At 34.4% G+C, this 24,102-nt stretch overlaps 1 protein-coding gene across 6 annotated transcripts in view; it reads left to right on the plus strand.

Annotated features, from left to right (window-relative positions):
- Nucleotides 1-24,102, plus strand: part of scalloped (TEA domain transcription factor 1 homolog scalloped) — a 261,075-nt gene that overhangs the window by 205,002 nt on the left and 31,971 nt on the right. The window lies entirely within an intron of this gene.

A 24,102-nucleotide genomic window follows, 5' to 3' on the forward strand; every position in this document is an offset into this window, starting at 1 on the left:
TACGAAATGGAGATGTAGTCGTTACATTTACGTATATTACCAGATATATCTATAATGGTTCGTATTCCTTCTCAGGATTTATTAATTTCCAATACATCATACCACAATCAACTGGTTATTGGCAGCAACGTTTACTGAGGTATTTTTAATTATGCGCCGCCTCCGAAAAGGTTGAAATGTATTTAATATACTACCTAACAAGTAAATAGGTTTCATTCATATCTGTTACGTAATTGTATGATTGAATGAAATAGAAATTACTTCATTAGGAAATAGAAATTATTTTATACTTTTTAGTGCATTTCGAAGTCGGCGTATTTTTTTTCTTAAAATTATTTTATTTCACGCTTTTTAGTGGAATGGGGAGAATTGTATAGGATACTGTGAGACAGTTCTTCCAGGCTTTTTTTTGTCTGCGTAAATGCCATGAACATAATTAAGTAAAAGACAACATGGATATTCGTTTTTCAATTTTTTTTGCAACAATAATCCTTTGCAACTAAAAAATGAAAAAATTTTTGGTAATGGTACCAATGGGGAGTCAGAATCTACAAGATGCGAAAGGCTTTGTTCCGATCGGATCACTCACCTAGGAAAAAACCGGCGAACATGCATAGAAAAAAAAATAAGGGACACTCTTTCAGAGACAAGTACAAACTAATTACATCATGATTGAGGGTGCTTCATCCATTTGTTCTTTGTTAACTTTCATTGCAAAAATTTACTGCGCATGTGTATCTCTTACGGTTTAGGATTGCGTAAGGGTCAAAGTATCCGTAAAATAATAGCAGATCCTGCGCAATAAGGTTTCTAACAAATCAAATTGATGCATTTTCAGAACGATACGGAGACTGTACTAAGCAGTGGGAATAATACACCAACGTCAACGTGAACTCATCTTGCTTCATAAGTCAAAGCGGCAAAGCTTAGTTAGTGTTTTGGTACAGTGCATTGCAATTGCCCTTTCTTGTCTTTCCCATGTATAGCACGGGGCGTTCCACTAATATTAATAACAATAGTTTTTCGCTAATATCACAAAAACTAAAGTTTTCCGTCAATTATGCATAAGGAAAAACTCGTTCAGAATCATGCCACTAATAACGTATTAGAAGGACATAAAAATCATTCGAAGTTGGTTTCAAAAGTTAACAACAATTTTCGCTAATATCTTGAAAACAAAAGCTTTCCGTCAATTATGCAAGAGGAAAAAGTTGTCCAGAACCACGCACCTAACATATTCGAAGGACATTAAAATCGTTCGAAGTTGATTTCAAAAGTTAACAACAATTTTTCGCTAATATCTCGAAAACTAAAGCTTTCCGCGAAATTTGTATATGAACAAAATTGTGCAGAATCATGTCCGTGATAAGATATTAAAAGCGCACTAAAATCGAGAAAAGTTTATTTCAAAAGTTACCGGTTGTTTTGCAATAACAATACTTTGCAATTAAAAAATGAAAAATTTTTTTATAATGGTACCAATGGGGAGTCAGAACCTACCAGATGCAAAAGGTTTCGTTCTGATCGGTCCATCCAGCTAGGCGTAATCGGCGAACATACATAGAAAAAAAAAGAAAAAAAAAAAGAAAAAAAAATACTGATTGAATTGAGTAACCTCCTCCTTTTTCGAAGTCGGTTAAAAACCATAAAAAGCTTAAAAATCATAACATTTGAGGCATAAGACCTTAAAACTTGAGAAATTATAACTCAAGAAAATTAAAACATTACAAAATTGAAATACGGAAAATCCAAAAATCTCGATTATTAAAAAATTGAAATTTGCTTACTTCGACACTTTACTGCAATCCTCTATTATTTCGATCACGTTTGCACATTTCAGACATAGAAGTCTTCGATTTCGACTGTCACATGTATCACGTGATTATCCGAACAACATCGAAGAAAAACGAAATTACCCGACGTGTCATTACTCGTCCGTTTACCATAAATTTTACTACATCAAAGTCTTTACTACATCACGTCGATATAATCGAATAGCTTAAAATTACAAGTAAATATGTTTCAAATTACGTTATATTTGATATCATTTTAATTAAGAAAATGTCAATATATGTTGGTAAAAGTTTCATAAGGAAAAATTACAAGTAAAAGTTTTATTCTTGCATTAAGATTATCTCCCTGATATGTTGCTCTTTGTTTACGTTCGGTCATTCGGTCATTTCCTTCGCTCGCTTTTCTGTGTTCCATAATCTTCAATCAATCTTCAATCTTCACTACATGATATAAATGAAAATTCAAACCCGAAAAATTGTCTTATATCGACACTTTATTATGATTTCTATTATTCTTTTCAATCGTATTTAGACACTTCTGACATGGATGTCAACGATTCGTCAAACGTATCACGTGATATCCGAATAGCCCCGAAGAAAAACGAAGTTACCCGATATGTCAGTATTCGTCCGTTTATTTTCGTAAAAGAAAAGAGCAAGAATTAACATACTGAAAATAACACAAAAAAAAAATGTCCAGCAAAACAATGAAGACAATACATATTCAGTTAATTGAAAAGCGGTTTATTCAAATTTAATATTTGTGACAGCATTTATATAATCACAGATTCCTTTTGTAAGATCGATTTGGCGATATCTATGGGGACGACAGAACGTCGACGTCCGTTGAGCGGATGGAAACAAAGGATAACGAGGCGCGAAAATCGCTTAACGCGATTGGCCATCGATCCTATGGGAAACTTATCTTGCCCGTTGTTCACTCGCCAAGCCAATAAAGGATCCCTCGGCTTTTCCACGGGATTAAATATCTCGGGGCAATTTACCTCCTTCGACCTTCTCGCCCCCCCCCTCAGCCTTTCTCGCCCACTCTTCTTTGCTCTTCTTTTTCCATCAAGATCGACGACTCCCACACTGAGATTTCTCCACAAAAGAGCAATCGTTTTCATGCCGTGAGAGAAACGTTCCGAGCAAAAAAAACACTTGAATCGTGATCAGTTTTCACTGTTTCTTCATTTTCGAATCTATCGATTTATAGGATCGTTTGATGAGACTTTTGGGTGATCTCTACTTTGGTTTGGGGATCGTAGTGGTACGATGTAAATTTTATAATTTTGAAATTTTAATTTTAGAAAATTAGAAAATTAGAAAATTAGAAAATTAGAAAATTAGAAAATTAGGAATTGAATTATGAATTGAAAGAATTTGACAGACATAAATATTACAGCTTTTTAATCTTGAACTTTCAAATTTCCAAATCCGTATTTAAGACTCAATCAATTTTGGTAAATTAGCAATTTTTTAATTGATAAATATAACAATTACAAATTCTCAGATCTAGGATATTTGGAAATTTAGAAACTTGATAATTTAAACATTCAACTGTTTACTAGTTAAAAAATTTATGAATTGGAAAATATAACAATTCCAAACTATCAGAACTGTAAAACTGGTGATTTTGTATTTTAGGAATTTAGTAATTTTATATCTTGAATGTTGTTTAATTTAAATATTTAGGAACATAATAAATTTAGAAATTCAAATATATGCAAACTTAGTTAAGTAACTAAGTAAGTATGGTAAATATATGAATATAAATGACTAAATTACTAACTACCCAAGTGTCACTCTCCGATTTTTATGAAATTTGGATATGTTATAGTACATGGAAAATTAGGGGACACATATTTTTTTTTATCTGCGGTAAAACATATTTAGGGTATGAAACAACCCCCCCAAAGTGTGAGGGTAAAATGGAAAAATTGCGATATTTACGAGATCAGTGAAGCCATTTTGAAGATTTTTGGTATGAAAGTATCTTTCGATAGAAGACAAAAATTGGCCTAGGTATGTTGGAAGGGGAGTGAAAATTAGGGGGTGAAGTACCCTAAAGCGACCAATTTCTTGCTGCAAAAAAATCAGTTTTGATCTGATTGAAATAAAATCTATTAAAACTTCAAGAGGAAAGTTAATTAGGGAACACGTATTTTTTTTTTTTTTTTTTAGATAAATATTTGGGACGTAAATAACTCCTAAATTACCGCGCCCGCTTGGCACTACGCATGAAACACCTTACAAGACTGTATCTCTTAACTGTTCGATTTTTTTAATATATCGGTTTTTTACGTTGCTGAATGGAAATCTGAAATCAAAATTGAATATAACGGATCCATTATAGCGGACGAAAACTCGAAAACCTACTTAAATAGACTGTATCTGTGACATGCGATTTTCAAAATATAATACACGCTTGATTCATCTTACAGACCTAACAATGAATATCAGAAATTGTATTATATTTTGAAAATCGCATGTCACAGATACGGTCTATTTAAGTAGGTTTTCGAGCTTTCGTCCGCCATAATGAATCCGTTATATTAAATTTTGATTTGAGATTTCCACTCAATAACGTAAAAAATCGATATATTAAAAAAATCGAACAGTTAAGAGATACAGTTTTGCAAGGTGTTTCATGCGTAGTGCCAAGCAGGCGCGGTAATTTAGGAGTTATTTACGTCCCAAATATTTATCTAAAAAAAAAAAAAAAATACGTGTACCCTAATAAACTTTCCTCTTGAAGTTTTAATAGATTTTATTTCAATCAGATCAAAACTGATTTTTTTGCAGCAAGAAATTGGTCGCTTTAGAGTCCTTCACCTCCGAATTTTCACTCCCTTTCCAACATACCTAGGCCAATTTTTGTCCTCTATCGAAAGATACTTTCATACCAAAAATCATCAAAATGGCTACACTGATCTCGAAAATATCGCAATTTTTCCATTTTACCCTCACACTTTGGAGGGTTGTTTCATACCCTAAATATGTTTTACTGCAGATAAAAAAAAATACGTGTCCCCTAATTTTCCATGTACTATAACATATCCAAATTTCATAAAAATCGGAGAGTGACACTTGGGTAGGTTTACTTGTAAGTAACTTAGTAATTCATAAATTAAAAAATTTGCAAATCTAAATATCTGAAAGTGTTGAAATCTAAAAATATAAAATTTCAAATCAAACCAATGAGTAATTTATAATCTTGAAAATTTTGAAACTTAGAAATATAAAAATTTAAAATTTTCAAATCAATCAATTTAGAAACCTCCAAACCTAAAAATTGTAAATAAGAGAATTATAAAATTATTATAATTAATTATAAAATCATCTGAACTGTCAAAAAAATTAATTATCAATAAGCTACATTCCTCTTCATGATTATAACCATCGCCGTTCCACGTTCTCAAATTTTCCGTTCGATTATGCAACATCCTGATATCTCCGAGCAATCTATAAACTTGTATAAACATTCGCCACGTAGATTTCCCAACCCGATGTCGGATCATTTTTCAGTAAGGTTTTTAGTGCCCTTTCGACAAAGCGTTTCGAAAAGAAACGGTTCTTCTTCGTCGCAGGGTTCAGCATCCAATAAACTGGTAAAAATAAAAGGATGTACGTCCTCTGGAGCATGGCAGAACGTTTACTAGAAGAGAAAAAGTCTGTAGCTGCGGTCTAAGAACGTTTCCAAGCTCCAGCACCGACGTGTAACTTCTTTTACCCGGGTCAATGTTCTGCAACGAACCCTGTAACTATCGTTTCTTGCAAATTTTCTTATTTCTATCCCGCATTTGTTCTAAGATAACCTGGACTTTTGAAAAGCAAAAGATGTCGAATGAACAATGAACGATAAATTAATCGTGCACAATATAACTCTTTGTTGCTGAACCTACGTACACACATAATTACTATGTATAGTTAAAAGTGTATAATACGCACACAATTTGAAATTAAAAATAAATTTTCTACTGCTGTAAAACATAATGCTTCAAAATATTTTAACAAACTTTTTAGTTTAAAAAAAGAAACTCGTGAATATTTGATAGTTCTAACGTTGACATGCATTTTTGCAATTAATTGTAGCGTTAGATATTTTTTTATGAACTGAAATTATTTTATCTGTTTGAAGTACAGGAAAAGCATTTGCGAATGTGCATATAATAGAAAAAGAAATTAGCTATGATAATTGTACGAATTTTATTTCATGAAATACAGTTGAGATCGATATTATGTGACTGAACAAGGACAATGAATTTTCGGTGAATTGATAGCGAAAATTGCAAGCAATTATGTGTTCGTACGTAGAAGTGATATTATTGAATAAGGTGCCTTCGAAATCATGTGTCGACACGTAGCGTTCAAAGTACAGACAGGAAATGATTTCACGGCAACTTTATTTGAAACTTTCACGCGCAGGCGAGAGGAAGTGAGCGAACGGCGAAAGATCAGGTAGCTTACCGCCTCGGGACGTATATAAACATATAAATCGTGAACTCACCTGATCTTTCCCGTAGGCTATCAGTATCTCTTATACAGTGTGTTCAGTTCATGCTGGAGTCGATTGATTCCCGATCGAAATCAATTGAACAATTATTAAAAAAACGATTATCAAATGTCGTGTTATGAAATTTACTTGAGAAATGCTTACGACCTTTGCAGTTATGATATATCTTGTTATATAGGATATTTTCTGGAATATAATATTTTATATTCTTTAAAATATAATACTTGATATAACGCTTTATATTCTCTGGAAGATATTACTAAATACAATACTTCATGTTCTCTGAAATATATACTTCATATTTTCTAAAATATACTATTTGATACTATACTTCATGTTCTCCAAATTCCAGATTCTACAAATAAGTACAATAGTTTCAAATGGCACATTGAATAAAAATTTTTCTGTTAGTGAGTAGGTGTTTGGAAATTTCAAAATACTTACTAATTTTTTAAATGAGACTATATTCTTTTTAAAAATTGTATATTCTTCAACTATTTCTTTCTTTTATTTCTAAACATTCTATATTTTGTTTATACCTGACAGCATTATAATATTTGTTTTTAATACAAACATCGTAGATTTTAATAATAGAGGTTTTTGATGAAAGTAATCTCATAAACTTTCTATTAATATTTTTCATTCACCGAGAACCACCATTTTCTGAAGTCTTAAACAGCCGAAGTATCAAATTTTTTTATTCTCAAATCTCTCCTGTATCTTTAAATCCCTAAATTCAGAGATTCATGTGTCCTCAAACTTTTCTAGGTTCCAAAATTTTTACATCTACAAATCCCTAGATCCACAAATTCCCAAATTTATTAATTCTGTATTTCTCATCTTTCTACATCTCTACATTCCAAGATTGGTAAATACCTCAATTTCCAAATTTCTTCATGTTCAAATCCTTGTGCCTCCAAATCCCACGCCTTTAAATCCCTAAATTGCGTCCTCAAATCCAGGATTCACAAATTCGTGTGTACTCAAATATCACAAAACAAATCCCCAAATTTCCTCATTCGCAGTTATTTAAATTCTAAAATCCCCAAATTCCTTTAACTCCCCAAGTTCAATTCTTCAAAAGTCCCTACAAATCAATGAATAGATCTTTCTTCTGTAGTTACCGTACTTTCTGTAAGAGAATCAGATTTACTCTCGACTGAACATATTAGTTTACAATGAATTTTAATTCCACTATTATACTTTCCTCTAGAGCAGCTGGTAAATTCATGTTCAAAAACACGCACGAATATTGAGCGTTTATCTGATCGCCAATAACGTGCAGAAACGTCTGTTACGAGCACGCTCGCCCTCTGAAATCTGATGTATCCTGGTTTATGGGTCATCGAGTTGATCCACTCCACGGAATCGTAACACATCGGATGCTGTGAACCGATTTCTAGTGTATTCCGACTCGATAGGATCATTTCTAAACGACGATCAACCGATTACGAGTCCTTTGACATCAGATAGCCTTGTTATTGAATATTTGGATGTCATTTTGTGAACAATGATAAAAGTTTGGGGGGATACTCTCTGATATCGTTGTAGCGATATTGTTATAACATATTACCTTCACAAACTCTTATTTCTCAATTTTTATAAAAATCAATAGATGCAGGTTATTGTTATAGGAATAAAATATAACATGATGGAAAATATATGATTAAAATATATGATTAAAAAGTTGAATTGCACATGTAAATGTGATAGATTGTATATACAAAGTATTAAAAATAAAATATATTATAAAATAAATTATCTTCTTAACCTGTTGCCATATGATTTACGTATCAAATGCGTCAGATAGTACTAATTAACCATTCAAGATATAACCATACAGTATTAGAGCAAATGAAGAAATCTAAATTGATACATCAATTTTATATTCAGCGATCTTTGACTGTTCAAATAATACTTGTTCCTGAACTTCAAACTGAAACGTATTAAAAATGTAAACACTTTTTGCATTTGAACCACGAGTCAGACTTGTCGAAATATGGCAAAGGGTTAAATTCAAGCAACAATTACAAACATTGGCGTAGAGGTTATATATTTATGATTAATATATCTTTTATAATTCATAAATAACATTTGTAGTCAGTGGAAGGCTTATTTTTCCTGACTGCAAAAAGTATCAGCAACCAGCACGAGGACATCGTGCACAGTCAGTGTAAATATCAGTACACAGTCAGCCAGTGATACATTTTCAAACTTAATTATAATTTTAGTGTGTGGAATTCTTTATATACATGAGTAATAAATTCTTAGTACACGGTCACTAACTGGTACAGGGCCAACTATAAGTACACGGACAATTACAGGCATACAGTATCCGTACATGGTCAGACATACGTTCATTTTCAAAGCTACTTATGATCTCAATGTGTAGAATTCTCTATACGGATGAATAATCTATAAGGTATTAGTTCACGGTCAATTACGGGGACACGGTCAACTATCGGTATTCAATGATGCTGCCTATACATTCTCAAACCTAATTTTAATTTTCGTGTGTGGAATAATACATAAAGTATGTGTGTATCAGCATACAATCAGCTACCAATACACATTTTCAAGCTAAATTGTAACTTCACAATATGAAATTATCTTCGTAGATAAATAATCTATAATCTATTAGTACATGATCAGCTATCGATACAAAGTTATTTTTTACCTAAATTATAACTTCACTGTATGAAATTATCTATAAAAACAAATAATCTATACTATTAGTGATGAGCCAACTATCAATTCAAGATCAGTAGACGGTCAATTAGCAAGACAGGTATCCCAAGCGTCCCCTTCTCTTTCACCTTCATCATTTGGACAAAAATTAATTTCCATAAAATAAAAACATTGTTGAAATGTATTCATTTATTGTTTAACCTAGTTTAAAATGGAAATGCAAGCGATTGTTGGTAAAATGAAAAGTGTAAAGTCTTCTTTGGAGACAAAATCCAATTCCATTTGCGTTTCCCTTGAAAGTAGAGGAGACAAGCAGACAATGAGAAAGAGGAAGGGATGGAAATAAGACAGAGAGGGAACAAGGGAGCACGAATGTGGTATGGAACAAGGTTGTGTCGAGGGTGGAGGAGGCAGTGTCCAGTTATTGACCGGCGGAAGGAGAGTGTCTCAGCCGTCTCCAACGCTTTCCCTCGCAATTCTGAAACCATCCACTGGACAAACGAACCTTCACTGTCTCAAAAACTGTGTCTTGATCGACGTTCTTTGCAAAAATTTCTATATCACTGTTGTAAGAAACGGGTTATTATTGTACGTTGAGAAAATTGATCCGCGTTGCATATTTATAATTTGCTAATGTAAATTGTGAAGGAAGTGCAGGGAAGTAAAGAAAGTAGAAAAAATTGAACTTGACAGATTTCTTAGACTTTAGATTTAGAAAATCTGTAGTCTTTTAGATTTTTGTAATTTTACATTTTTTAATTTTCCCAACATCAAAATTTTTAAATTCTAAAGTTCATAAATTATCAAATTCTCCAAATTCAGGGAATTTTTCACATCCCCTAAATTCTCTAAATTCTTGGATACCAGAGTTCTAAATTTGCCCAACTCATTATGCAAATTTCAAAAGCAAAAAAAGGTGAATATCTCACAATTATCAAATTGCCCAAATTCTCCTATTTTCTAAATTAATTAATTTCTTCCATTTCTTTGAAATTAAATTTTCCAACCCTTCGATACTAAAATCCCTAAATTGTAAAATTTTTTAACATCCAGATTGCTCAGATTTCAATATTAATTTAATTTTCAGGTTCTTAAAATCTTTAATTTTGTACATTTATAAACTCCTCAGTTTTCATATTTTTCAAATTCCTGAATTCTCAGACTCCCAGAATCCTTCAAATTCTCTAAATGTCTACATTTTCCTTTAGTCTCGCATAGTTTTCTGCAGATTTCTTTCCAGCTTCATCAAATATGCGAATCCTGAAATATGAAATATTCCTAAATTTTTCACATAGTTTTTTCAAATATAAAAATTCGCGAATGCTCCAGTTCTTAATATTCAGAAATTTCCAAACCTCCGGGAAGTGAGAACTTCTCAATTTCCAAAATTAAAAAATTCTCATATTCCCTAAATGCCTAACTTTTCAAATATAAAAATTTCCTAATTCCCAAAATTTGTCAAATTTTCCTGTTTTCAAAATTTTTCAAATTTCCTTATTTTCAAAATTTTTAAATTTCTAAAACTTCCAAATGAAATATTTCCCAAATTCTCGATTTACAAAATTTCAAAATTTCAAAATTGAGCAATGTCATTTAATGAGAGTGCATTGCATAAATGGCAAAAAAATTCAGCATTTTGCAAAAAGAATTTGAAAGGTTAAAGATTGGAAAGTGTTTGGTTGGCAATTTCGATCGGTCTTTCATCTTTTGAAGAGACGATGGACACCCTTGGATCCCCTAGGGTTTTCGCCCTGTCGTAAGGACGTCCACTCTACTCTTTTTCGGTGCAGGACAACGATCGACGAGACTCTTCCTTCCTCGATATCCGATCCAATAATCCGATGCCGAGACGTCGTTGAAGCGTGAAATTATGGCCATTGACACGGTACCATGGATTCTTCTCTCGGGAGATCCGCACTGAGGTTGAAAAGACTCGAAACAAGTCACAAAAAGATGAAACTACCTCTCGAATCGGTCCTACCTAACGATACTATCGATTTATTTTTGTATTTTCAGATTTATGATGTTAGAATTTAATTACTAGTGTTGGCATTTACTAGACTTTACTGGATTTTAGTTGTTTACTAAATATTACTAGGTTATCTAGTTTATAAATTTTCAAAATTTTCAGATTCTCAAATTTAGAAACTTTTAAATTTCTAGAATCACAAATTCTCAGTTTTCTAAATTTTCAATGAAATCTTGCCTTAATCTAGTCTTCTCTTTGAATATACTCTGATCTTATCTTAGAAACTACACTTTAATTCATACTGAACAGCATTCCACTAATCACTCTTATTTCAGTCGCATAAATCGCGTCGGAAATTATATTACCTCAGTTCATCAGAATATTCATATGTTCAGAAACTACATGTCATGTTTAAGACACTCTTCTTAAAACGAACCTTCTTTAATTATTAATTTTACATTTTCTTCTTTAATATTACATTTTCATGTTAATATACGACTTGCAAATGTTATATTTTATATTCTGTATTGCTATTATTATACCATAACGTTAGACGTACAAGAGTACAATTTTGACTGTTACATGTATCACGTGATTATCCGAATAACACCGAAGAAAAACGAAGTTACCCGAAGTGTCATTGTTCGTTTACCGCAAATTTTACTACAGTAAAGCGTCTATCGAAACGCTTAAAATTACAAGTGAATATCTTCCAAATTACATCATGTTTGGTTTCATTTTAATTAGAAAAGTGTCAATATATGTTGGTAGAAGCTTCATAGTAAAAAAATAAAAAATGATGTGATTATCCTTGCATTAGAATTGCAAGGGATATATTACTGTTTGTTTACGTTCTGTCATACATCACTCGCTTTTTTGCGTTCTCTTATATCAAGACTTCACTATATTATGTTACATCGTCTTTCTTCTCATCGTCCTTTCTTTATACTTAAATTTGTGTCCCATTTGCTCTAATTATAAAACTATAAACATGCTATATCTTCTCCCCTACATGTTTCTCTCGCATAAACTTACCTATAAATAAATTGAATACGGCCAGTGGTCATAGCAGTCGAGGCCCTCATAAAATCAATCAATTAAATTGAATATATAATAAGTAATAAATAATTGACGCAGTCAAATATTCATGACCCTCATAATTTCCAAATGTCCATCGAAAAGACTTGAAAATATAATTGTCCAGCGATTCCTTCCCCGTATCACTAAATTGTATAACAAAGAAATGGAGAGAGAATGTCGCGAAAGAGGGCAGGAGAGAAAAAGCGAACGCGTAGAGGGTCACACGCGGAGGACAAGGATATAAGAGGACGAGGGATGTAATAATCTGCGTCCGCATTGTCCGTCTTGCCAGCATGGCCGAGTCCTTTGACATCTCGTGGAGTTTAATTAAACTTGAGCGTATAATAGCTCCCCGTCGAGAAGGCGAGTCGAGGTCCAACGTTGTCGTTGTCCGACGCCTGCTACCGAAGCGTCTCGTCTAACATTTCGACGCCACCACTACCATCCTCCTAGACGACGTCGTCGTTGTTTTGTCCTCTTGCCAAACACGTCACATCCGTCCTATACGAAAACCACTTTGACGCTGTTATTGTATCATCCCCCAGACTGCGTGTTCAACCTTTGAACCTTAGGTTACGAGTTTGACATGCTGCCGCTGGATAATTCCCTTCTCAAATATTGCTGATAAACGTTTGCACCTAACCGTGGCGGCTACCGACATTTCGGTACTACAGTCGAAAGCAAAGCTGGTTTGTCTGGGAAAGACACTACAAGAGACCTCTTAATATCGTTCATTCTTATGATTTTTAGGGACTAAAAATTTTTAGGGATATTTGGAGACGACATTTGGTAGAGGGTTTTGAGGACCTAGGAATTCGGAGATATGGAACGGGGCAATTTATAGATTTGTTAGAAATTTGGAGATTTAGGGACTGAAAGTTTGTTTACATCGATGATGTGAAATTTTGGTGATCTGAATGTTTAGAAATCTAGGAATTTAAGAGTTTGAGAATATAGTATCTAAATTTGGTAGCTAAAAAGATTTAGAAATATAGTCATTTAGTACCCTAGAAAATTGGGAATATGGAGAAGTAACTGTTTAGATATTTAAGATATTTAGAACTCTGGTGATTTGAAAATTTAAATTACGAATTTGGGACATTAGGATGTGGAAATCTAGGAATGTAAAAATCTAGGGTCTTGGAGTCTTAGGAATTTGTTGCCTTTGTAAATGTGGAATCTAGAAATATGAGAATTAGTGTTTTGTTTGTTTAAAAGTTTGGGGATTTAGGGATACGAGGATGGAGAAATTGGGCAACTAGAATATTTAGAAATCTTTCAAAATTTGTAAATTTAGAAAATTTCAGGACTTGAAAATTTCGAAACTCAGAAACTACATAATTTTGGAACTGATTCGGAGTCACAAAATCAAAAATTAGATCTTTGGGATGTGAAGGATGAAATTTTTGTGAATTTTAAAAGCTTAGAACTGTTTCTTATTTAACGTACCACTGTACCAAAACAAACATATGTAACCACTTCCCGACGTTATTCGAGTAAAGCAAGCACTGAAAGCATACAAGAGCGAAATGAAAAACCTGGAACCTTGGCGTTACTTGATAGAAACGTTTTAGCGAAGAATTTTTTCTGGACCGGACATCAGAAATGAAAGAAATAGGGGATGCTACGGGTCTCGTTCGGCCAAGAAAGCAACCAAGTATTTTAATTAGCGCAACTACGTCGTTTCATATTTGTACGAGCACCGAAGCAGCCGCTTTACCATTCCGGAAAGTAATGAATATTAATTCGTAGCAGTTACACCGAGGTATCTTCTTTCGAAAGCAAACTGAGCTTTTCTTCTTTCGCTCCTCTTTGAACTCGACCCTCTTTCCCTTCATCATCCCTTACAGCATATCCTAATTTTACTCAGTACGTTTTACACTCACAATCTTTCACGGTATCTGTTTTCCTCTGAACGGAAATGAAAAATCAGTGAAATATTTAAAATCTTGTAGTGTTCGAACGAGCTCCGATAATTAATAATTAAAAGGGAATTTTGTTAATAATATTTCTAATTATTTTGAACGTTTAAACTAATCAAAATGGCTTTACATATGTTTCTATAATTCAATAGATAACCTGTTATGAAAGCCTTTACATTGTCAAACACGAACGGACTGAAATGAATAATTCATATGGATTCACAGGTGAATTGGTCGATTTACCTTGTGATCAACGATACTTAACAATATTATATTAACAATATTTATTGAAAAAATCCTGAAATGTTGACTGATCCCCTTAATTTACTGTCTCACTACCCCTCTACCTGTACAATAAAATTACTGACTCTAAACTATTAACATTATTTAGGATGTCTCATTTAAGTGTGGATCAAATATCTTTCATAAAAATACAAACAAAAATATTTCGTATGTAACTTTATTAGTTCAGAATCTGATACTGATCAGATATTGTCTACTGATACTATTAAAATTATATACAAAGCATTTTTTTTTTCATTTTCAGAAGTGAGTGTAATACGTAAATAATAGCGACGTATATTCATCCCCCAAGCACGGCACAATGTGTCTAAAATTCTAAAATTCTCAAACTATCAAATTGATAAATTAATCCCCAAATTCTCAAACTGTCAAACTTTCAAATCCCCAATTCCTAAGTTCAAAAATCTCCAAATACTCTCTCGCAAATTGCACATTTCATTTCATAATAGCAGTGACTGGTCCACTGCGCCACTTTCTCTCCTTATATCGCTTTTTCCCAAATCGCTCCTCGACTCTCCCACATCTCATAGTCCATACACGAATAAATCTACTGCAGCATTTCCTTTCTTTTACGCCGCTACGTTTAAAATATCCGTTATTCAATCTTGCAAATTGCCAAGAATTCTGAAAGACCCTCATCCCCTTTCAGCGCCATGGAACTGGTATTTTGAAATAAATGAAAAAACGAACTAGCAGATAATGAAGGCACGCGAGCGTCGGGTTTTGAAAAGAAAATTGATGAAAGAAATCAGATGTTGAGAGTTAAAAGCAAGGTGGAAATAAAAAAATGGCGTTCGAGAGGAAGGTTTGAAAGGGAATCAAAGGCGATAGAAGGTGGAGGGAACACAGCAGTCTTGTACAAACTATGCGCTTACTCGAAAGATCGTTTCAAGGTTTACGGAAGGCGTATAATTCCGTTTATCGTCCTCGTAAATCCGTGGATATACACTGGTTGGTTTTCGCCCTTCCTTTACCTTCGCCTCGCCCGGCTATGCTGCCTTTAATCCCTTTTCATTTTACGACCACCTTTTACGAGCCGTCTTACTCGAATCTCTTGCATCAATCTGCAGATTTTGGCTCGGAGAACATCGAAAAAACGAGTACGCGCCAGCATGAAACATTCAATACCATTTCTTACAAATTTTCATGTAATTCAATTACTCTATTCGGAAGATATACTTGTAATTACCTGAGCGGACGTAGTAAACGAGTTTTCGGGGAACCATTTTGTTTAAGGGCAGGAATTTTAGACAGGTTTGTTGAATTAAAAGTGTTCTTGTAAGAAGGAAATAGAATATGATATGAGCAGTTTATATCTACTTTTTAATAGTGAATTTTTGGAGTTTTGATGGTGTATTTGATTTTAGTAGCACGGGTTTGTGCTGTTTGAGTGAAAATTATATGGGTACTTGACATGGGGGTACATAACTGGACGTTAAATGTGAATATCATATCAAAGTACAAGCTAGTTTGTTAAGTATTAAATTTTTGAGATTTCAACTTCCCAATTTTCTAAATTCTCAAATTTTCAGAATTCTGAGTTTTCACATTTTCGAATTTCCAAATCTCCAAATATTTTTAAGTTCCACGATAACTAAATTTTCTAATTTCCCAATTTTTAATTCGACGAATTATCAAATTTCCAAACTTCACCAAATTCTTACTTTTGCAAATTTTCAAATTCTTACGTCTCCAAATACCAAAATTTCCTAAATTCTCCAACTACCTATTCTTCATATTCGACAGTAACCGAAACCTGAATTTGCCTACAAATTCCTATAATTACAAGTCTTTAAATAAACAAGTTTCGGATCTAAAAATTGCAGAATTTTCAGAAGCTGGTAAAAATAATATCAAGTAGCCCCGTTTATCAAGGAACATTGTCAGTTTAATCCAAGAAAACAGCGAAGGTTCCAAGTCGGTGATCAGAAATTGAATGGAGGGTGCTGAAAAGGTGAAGGCGCACGGATAAGTTGTGGTTGTAACCGGAAAATAAATTTTCTATCGGTAAAGCTTGCTCACGCGAGGGAAAACACGTTTTCTTCTCATAAAATCTGCACGCTTTTCTCCTGCACAATTCTTTCAACGTTTTTCCTCGAATTTGTTGATGATACAAGTCTCCGAATTTTCAATTTCGCAAACTTTGAAATTTATATATTTACAAGCTTCGAAGTTTCAGATTTGCAAACTTTTAAATTTATTAATTTATAATCTCCGAATTTTGTGTTTCTCAAACTTTTAAATTTATAAATTTACAAATTCAGAAATGTATAAATTTACAAATTTTCAAGTTTTTAATTTTTTTAATTTTCAAGCTTTTCAATTATCAAACTATCAAACGATCAAATTATCAAATTAGCAAATTATTAAATTATCAAACTACCAAAGTATTAAGTTACTAAACTAAGTTACTATGAACATATCGTATCAAAATCCTCGAATTCCAATTTTTTCCAATTTTTCCAATGATAAAAATCATGCACCCTGAAAAACACCGTAACCTTTTGAAGCCAATACATTTTCTAACTAGAAATCATCGTTGTATTCTCGATGGCGTGTTTTCCGCCGCACCCTGTAGGAGGAACACACGAGGGATGCGTGATAAGAAGGAAAGAGACAGCGTGGGTTATGGCGAGGGTGTTGCAGGGGTTGCCGGGGTGTTCGTGTGTCGAGGGCTCACGATACCCCTTCCGTCGTTCGTCCTTGCCGTGGATAGGGGTTGCCACGGGCGGAGGGTGGCGAAACTATGCGAAGAATGTGCAATTAGTGAACAGAGAGAGCACGGGGGTGGAGGCACGGGTTTCGAAGGATAGGGAGGGCGCACGGGTCCCGGAAAGGGAGCGAGCCTGGCTCTGGTATGGTGTACCATGACGCCGGTTCGTCGTTGTGTTGGTGATGATGTCGCTGGTGGTGGTACCGTAGCAGCGAAGAAAATGGAAAGAAAGGAAGATGGATGGAATGGCGGCCAGGGATGATAAGAAGAAGAGAGGAGCCGGTGTGGGGGGTTTGTGCCAGGGATACAGGGTGGGGGTCACCGTGTCAAGACGCGAGAGGATCCTCCTCCTAGCGCAAGGACACTTATCGACTTCTATCTTCTCTCCCCCTTCCTCCTCTCTTTCCCTCTGGCGCACTCGTCGAAAAGAGAGGAGGGCAACTTTTGGTGTATCAAAGCTTGAAAAGCTTTGTGTTAGTCGCACCGGGATTTCTTGCTGAATGGTTTTACCGGATCAGCTGGGTGACGACTTACTCCATGCAACAACGCTTTTGTCTCGAATTTCCGAATGTAAATGCGGTAACTTCCGTCGTTTTTCGGATGTTGCCGAATTGATTAGATACAGTGTGGGGTAGGTTATTTTGGACGGGGATGAATGTTCGCGGAGGAATACGAGGAAATTTATGGGCGCATAAAATGAGACCGTCTGTAAATCATTGACGTATAGCTTCATCCTAGTCTTTAGACTCTCTCTCTTCACTAGGTTCTTCCTGTAGTCTCAAGGCTTCGTTTATTCACTAGATTTTCCCTGTGGTCTCAGGATTTTCTATTCACTAGATTCCCCCTTTAGTTTCTAAACTACGTCTACTCCCTAGATTAGGGAATCGTTTTCCGTTGTTATTCCCTAGATTAGAGATTTTTTTATGGTCACCAGACTCCCACTATTTATTAGATTTTCTCTGTAATTCCTATATTCCTGAGATTCTCCGCGTAGCCCTAAGATTCTGGTTATTCCTTACATTCTCTCGATAGGCTTTAGATACTCTCGATGGTCCATAGATCTCAGTTTCCCCTATATTCTCCCAATTGTCTTTAGACTTTTGCTTCATAGATTCCAGATTTCCCTTATCATTCTCCCAATAGTCTAGATTTTCTCTATGGTCCATAGACTGTATTTATTTCCTATTATCTTATAATAGTTTTTAGGTTCTCCCTATGATTCGCAAACTTCAATTATACTCTTAAAATAATCACTAAACTCTTCCTATAGTGTCTAAAGCCCAAAATCTCCGTACTTTCTTTATTATCACCAGAATTTGCTTATTGCCTATAATCCAGTAGTAGTCTCTATATCATTCTTATATTTTTACCAGTATTTGCCAGTGATGTTATGGGATTTTTGGAAGTTTAAAAATATTCAGACAAATACATTTTGTTCCACACTTGTGAAAATACTAAATTTTCCCACATCTCAGTCTCATAGAATTTCCAAATTTCTACGTTTGTAGAAGATCAAATTTTCAGATTTTTTAATTTCCGAATTTTTAAATTTCTACATTTTCAGATTTTGAAAATATCTAATTTAAAATTCCTCATATTCTCCAATTTTTTAATCTTTAGATCCCCAAGTTCTTCAATTCAAACATTCACAAATTAGAAATCCCCAATTGTCAAAATGCCTTCTGAAATCCCAGACTTCGAAATTTTCAAATTTTCAAATTCTTAAATCTCTAAGTTTCCAAATTCCAAAATGTGAACCGACATTCAACATTTTGCACATGCAAAATAAAAAATCTGCCCTTATCCAAAGAATAATAAAATGCCTCGAACCTCTAATATATCTTAAGGAACATTAAGATTAAGATTACGTGACCGTTACATTATGCGTTAAATGGTTAATTTGCAATCGGGCAGTGTTCCGCTGGGAAATCATGAAATGCACATAGACCGTGTAGAGTGGCGTTAGAGACGCTGGTAAAGGTATCAAGGATCTTGGTACTTGGCCAACGTTGACGGAAGGGATTGCTTTTGACATGTCGAGGATTCAGCGTAACAGTGGTCCTCGGGGTATTCTGGACTTTACCGCCAAGTGCCGTCATTAATCGATGCTTCGCAAACAGTGCCCTATGCTGGGGCCCTCCAAGTGGCGAAGTGCGTTTAAGCTCGTTTAGTCAATTAGTAATCGTCGAGCAATCCGATCGAGTCGAGGGATACTCGAAAACCGAGGATTAGATCTCCTTTCACACTGCTTCCACTCTCGAGGATATACCTTGCTGCCATGTTGCTTTTCTTAGGGAGCGTCCACATTATGCCTGTAACTAGAGCCAGTAGCCTTGTCTGTAGGTCTGTGTAAATCGAATCTTTATGTTTCTCCTTTTGCCTGTCTGTCTTTGGAAAAGAAGACAAAACAGGAAAGAAACCACTTTTTTATTTCAAGAATTTTTAAGATTTTAAAGTTTGAAGGTGTGGAAATCTAGGCATTTTAGGTTGTAAGAAGTTAGCATTTGAGGATTTGAGGATTTTGCGATTTGGAGGTCTAAAAATTTGGGGATTTAGGAATTTGGGGATATAAGGATTACAGGAATTAGGAATTCGGGAATTTAATGATTTGGAGGTCTAGAGATTTGGGAAGGTAGGGACTTGGGGAAATAGGAATTTAAAAATGTAGAAATTTAGGAATATAGGGATTTGGGGATGTAGGAATTTGGGGATGCGGAAATTTCAGAATTTAGAAATTTGGAGGTCTAGAGATTCTGAGAGACAGGGACTTGGGGATATAGGAATTTAGAGATATAGGGATTTGGGTATGTAGAGATTTGGAGATGTGGGGACGTGAGGATGTAGGGATTTGGGAGTGTGGAGATTTAGGAATGTGTGAATTTGGGTATGTAGGGATTTGAGTATGTGGGGATTTGCAGATGTAGGTATTTGGGGATGTGGGGATTTGGGGATGTGGTGATTTGAAGTTGTGTGAATTCGGGGATGTGGGGATTTGAGTATGTGGGGATTTGCGGATGTAGGTATTTGGGAATGTGGAGATTTAGAAATGTGTGAATTTGGGTATGTAGAGATTTGGGGATGTAGGGATTTGAGTATGTGGGGATTTGCGGATGTAGGTATTTGGGGATGTGGGGATTTGGAGATGTATGGATTTGGGGATGTAGGGATTTGAGGATGTAGGAATTTAGATAAGTAAGGATTTAAGGATACAGGAATTTGGGAACACAGGCATTTGTGTATATGTATAGAGATTTTAAGCTGATCAGATTTCGGGATGTAAAGATTTGAAAATGTAGGAATTTAAGGATTTTAGAAAGGACCCACTTTCTTTTTTTCAACGACAGTCCTAGTACAGGCACAGCAAGAAACACAAAAATTCACCTAATGCCTACTATCTGGACATTAGCACTTGTTACTGACATAATGTAGACGCGCCCTTATGTAGACACTTATTGCGAACACGCCTTTACCCATCAACACGACTACGATACGGTCGTACTATACAAACAGTCGGTTAATGTTTCAAACCAATGATATTCGAATTGGTACAAAGCAAATTTGATGAATCGATTTTGAAAATAGGGAACTAAATACAGTAGTGCAGTTGGAGAGAAAGCTAACGTATCCTTTGGTCTCAGAGAAGACGTCACTAGTCATTGTATCGTCCATTTTGATAAACCGTTTCCGATGCATCCAGAATGAAAATAAAATATTTGGTCATTTTTATCATTACTCGTTGAGGAAACGTTTGATAATGCCTTTAATTGTAGAAATATGAAATCACTGAAGAATATCGGAGTGACTGTGGTCCGAAAGTAGTTAATGTTTGAGGTTTGAACTAACTTTAATATGAGTCCAAATATTTTATTCATGGTTGATTATTCTTCTCTGATTTTATATTTTTTCTTTATTTAGTTGTGTACTGAAGTAGAGCTTATATAAAAATAAGTTTGTTAGCAATTATTACGTTTAGCCTATTAATATTTCGTGATTATAATAAGATTAATATTTTACGTAACTATTGTAAATACTGAGCAAGGAAACGTGTTACGATTTGTTAATTATTTAAACATTAGTAAATTATAGATTTTCTAATTTAGAAATTTTGAGATTTGGAAATTTAATTTTGTAATGTAGATATTTGAGCATTTGGAAAATTGGATATTTGAATATTTTTCAAGTTTGAGAATTTGAAAACGTAGTTATTTGGAATTTTTGGAACTTTTGAGTTCGAGAATTTGGGAATTTACAGGTTTGAAAATTTTTTAATTTAAAAATTATGAAATTTTTGAATTTAGAACTTTCAGACTTTGAGAAGTTAAAAAATTGAGAATTTGGAAATTTTGTGAGAATTTTTGAATTTGAGGGTTTAAGGATTTAAAAATTTCGAAATTTCGAAATACGAAGATTTAAAAATTTGAGAAATTACAAATTTGAAAGTGAAAATTTGAAAATTATTTAAAAATAATTTAATTTTGAACTTCAAACTTTTCAAAACTTTTAAATCTCTCTTATTAAGCAAACATTTATTTCATGTAAATTCTCCATTCAAAATTGAAATACGTAATAAAGTCATTTGCTTTAAATGCACATCTCATTCTATACAAGTTATTACTCTCAGTTTATTAAATATATGGCGTAACAATGCACGTAATACTATTTTCCCGTCAGTTTAGTTACTTCATACTGTGCCAACAGATATTTACGCATGTTCCTAACTTCGCCAGTATCACGATTGTTCCCGAAACTTCCAAACCGACTTGTATTCGCAAAGCTTGATTCACTCTCCTGAATCATCCTACAACAAGATTCTCACAAATTGTTTCGATACAGACGAAACATACGTTTCATCGCAACAGGTCTTCATACAATAAACCATGCTTTTTATTAATATTCCCAGTGAATGTCTGCTAGCAAACAACGAGAAATGGAGGAAATAGACATAGAAAGCGTTGTTCATGCTCGTTACTTGGCGAATCGCGATCATAATGACCCTTCTTGTTAAATTGAGCATCAGCCAAGTGATTTACGTTGATTGCTTGTCACGTCATGCGTTCTACTCTCTCTTTCTCTCTCTCCTCTCTCTCTTCCACTCTTTGTGTACGCCTTAACTATAATTTTCCTTCCGGAAACCATACATTTACAATACAAGGTGGACCAATAACTTTCCATTATATCCACCGATATCGTTTACATTATTTAATTAATTAGACCTTTTGAAAAACTTTCTTGCGGTACCGTGCGTGCGTGGTAAGTTGACGTGCAATTGCACAGTGTTTAAATGAAATCGACGTGAAATGAAATCCCGTGGTCCCTTTACAAGATATACATTTAATTTCTGCCTTATTTTAGAAAGTTGCGCGATACAATTTTGCAAAATGATTTCATTTGATATGTTCTATGATTGTAGAATGTTGGAATGAAATCGGTGTTGCAAAAGTCGTATAGTCCTGTTGCATGATACAATTTTAGACGTTAATTTCTCGTGTATTTTGGAGAGTTGCGCACTATAATTTTGCAAAATGATTTCTTTTGATGTCCTTTATTATTATGCAACGTTTAAATTGAATCGGTGTTGCAATCGAGTGGTCTCCTTACAAGATACAGGTTCAAACGTTTATTTCTCCCATATTTTGAAGAGTTGCGCATTATGGTTTTGCAAAGTGATTTCTTTTGATATCTTTTATGATTATACAACGTTTGAATTGAATCGGGGTTGCAAAGACGGTGTAGTCCCTTTGCAAGATGCAAGTCTGACGGCTGCAGCTCCCGTTCGAAGAATGTTCGACCTTCAAAAACGGAGAAGGAACGCAAGCAGTAGTGGCGCGTGGTTCATAGCGGGCTATTTAACGGTCTTTGCGAAATTGAGTCATCACGCGGTTCGCCTGGAATCTCGAATATTTTCCTCCCGATGCTTCAGAGTTCTCCGTAAACCCTCCCTCCTGCTTTCTCCCCAGTCACACCAGCCTCCTTCTCTTTCCCTAGTTTACCGTTTACCCCTCGTCTCCCTTGCTACTTGTGCATCAGCAAACCCTCGAAAAGTCTTGAGAAGCTGATCAACGATGAAACCATAGTGTCTCCATGTATTTTGAGGCACGGGATTCTGTACCGCTCCATGATGCATGGAGGTTGCGAAAAAATGTGGACTCCTGCAGGAGTTTGAAGCCAAAACAAGATTTCAAGAGTGGTTACTGCAATATAACTAATTCATAAGTTGTAGTAGACTCTCGTTATGTTGCTTAAAGCTAGAAAAATCTTTCTTAAATAAGTGTTTAATGCGATACTGCAGAAGAGTGTAATGCGTGTAATTAAAATTGCATACCACGCAAAAAAAACGTACCTTGTACGAGGGGTTAAAGTTATTTAATCGTAGACATACGCGTGGAGGGTGCAACATGCATTCTTTCGATGTACTGTATGGTTCGATAAACCACAATAACAGGATTTATGTATGAATATTGAGAAGTAGGGTGCCAAATGGCGCACGATTCAATCGATCGATTTCCATTATGAAAAACAGCGACGAGAAAAAAGAAGGAAAGAGATAGAGAAAACGACATTCGGTGGTAAAAATCTGTCGAGCATGCAAATGGAACATACTCATTGTCGACGAAAGACCCTCGTGGGTTTTCATCGACCCTCGAAAACTGAATGCACTCGATTAATTCGAGTTCACGTTCGTTTCTCACCCTTCTCGCGATCTCTTCTGCCCTCTTTAAATTTCCGATTGCTCGTTATCAGACTCGTGTAATCGTCACTGCATCATATGCAATTATTAAATGAAATCCACTCTCTTCTTTTGTATAATAATTTAGTTAACAAGATTATTATTAATAGTTTTATCAATTTTTGCACGAAACATTTTGAAAATTCTAAAAATTGAAGATGATTTAAATGGAATGTTTATGTGAGGCGTAAAATATCTACGCTTTAGTAATATTATTAATTTTAATAATATTATTCACTTAACTTAATTATTAAATAATGTAAGTGGTTGTTTAGGAAAATTAAAAAATATGAAAGTTTTGTCCAATGTTCAGAAAAGTTTTTTAAATTTGAAATGGTGACTGCGGCATCCATTTTGTATTAGAAGATATTAATGTAATTTTTCATTGAAC

This window comes from Megachile rotundata, chromosome 15 (genome assembly GCF_050947335.1).
Source record: "Megachile rotundata isolate GNS110a chromosome 15, iyMegRotu1, whole genome shotgun sequence".
In the NCBI taxonomy this organism is placed as follows: Eukaryota; Metazoa; Arthropoda; class Insecta; order Hymenoptera; family Megachilidae; genus Megachile; species Megachile rotundata.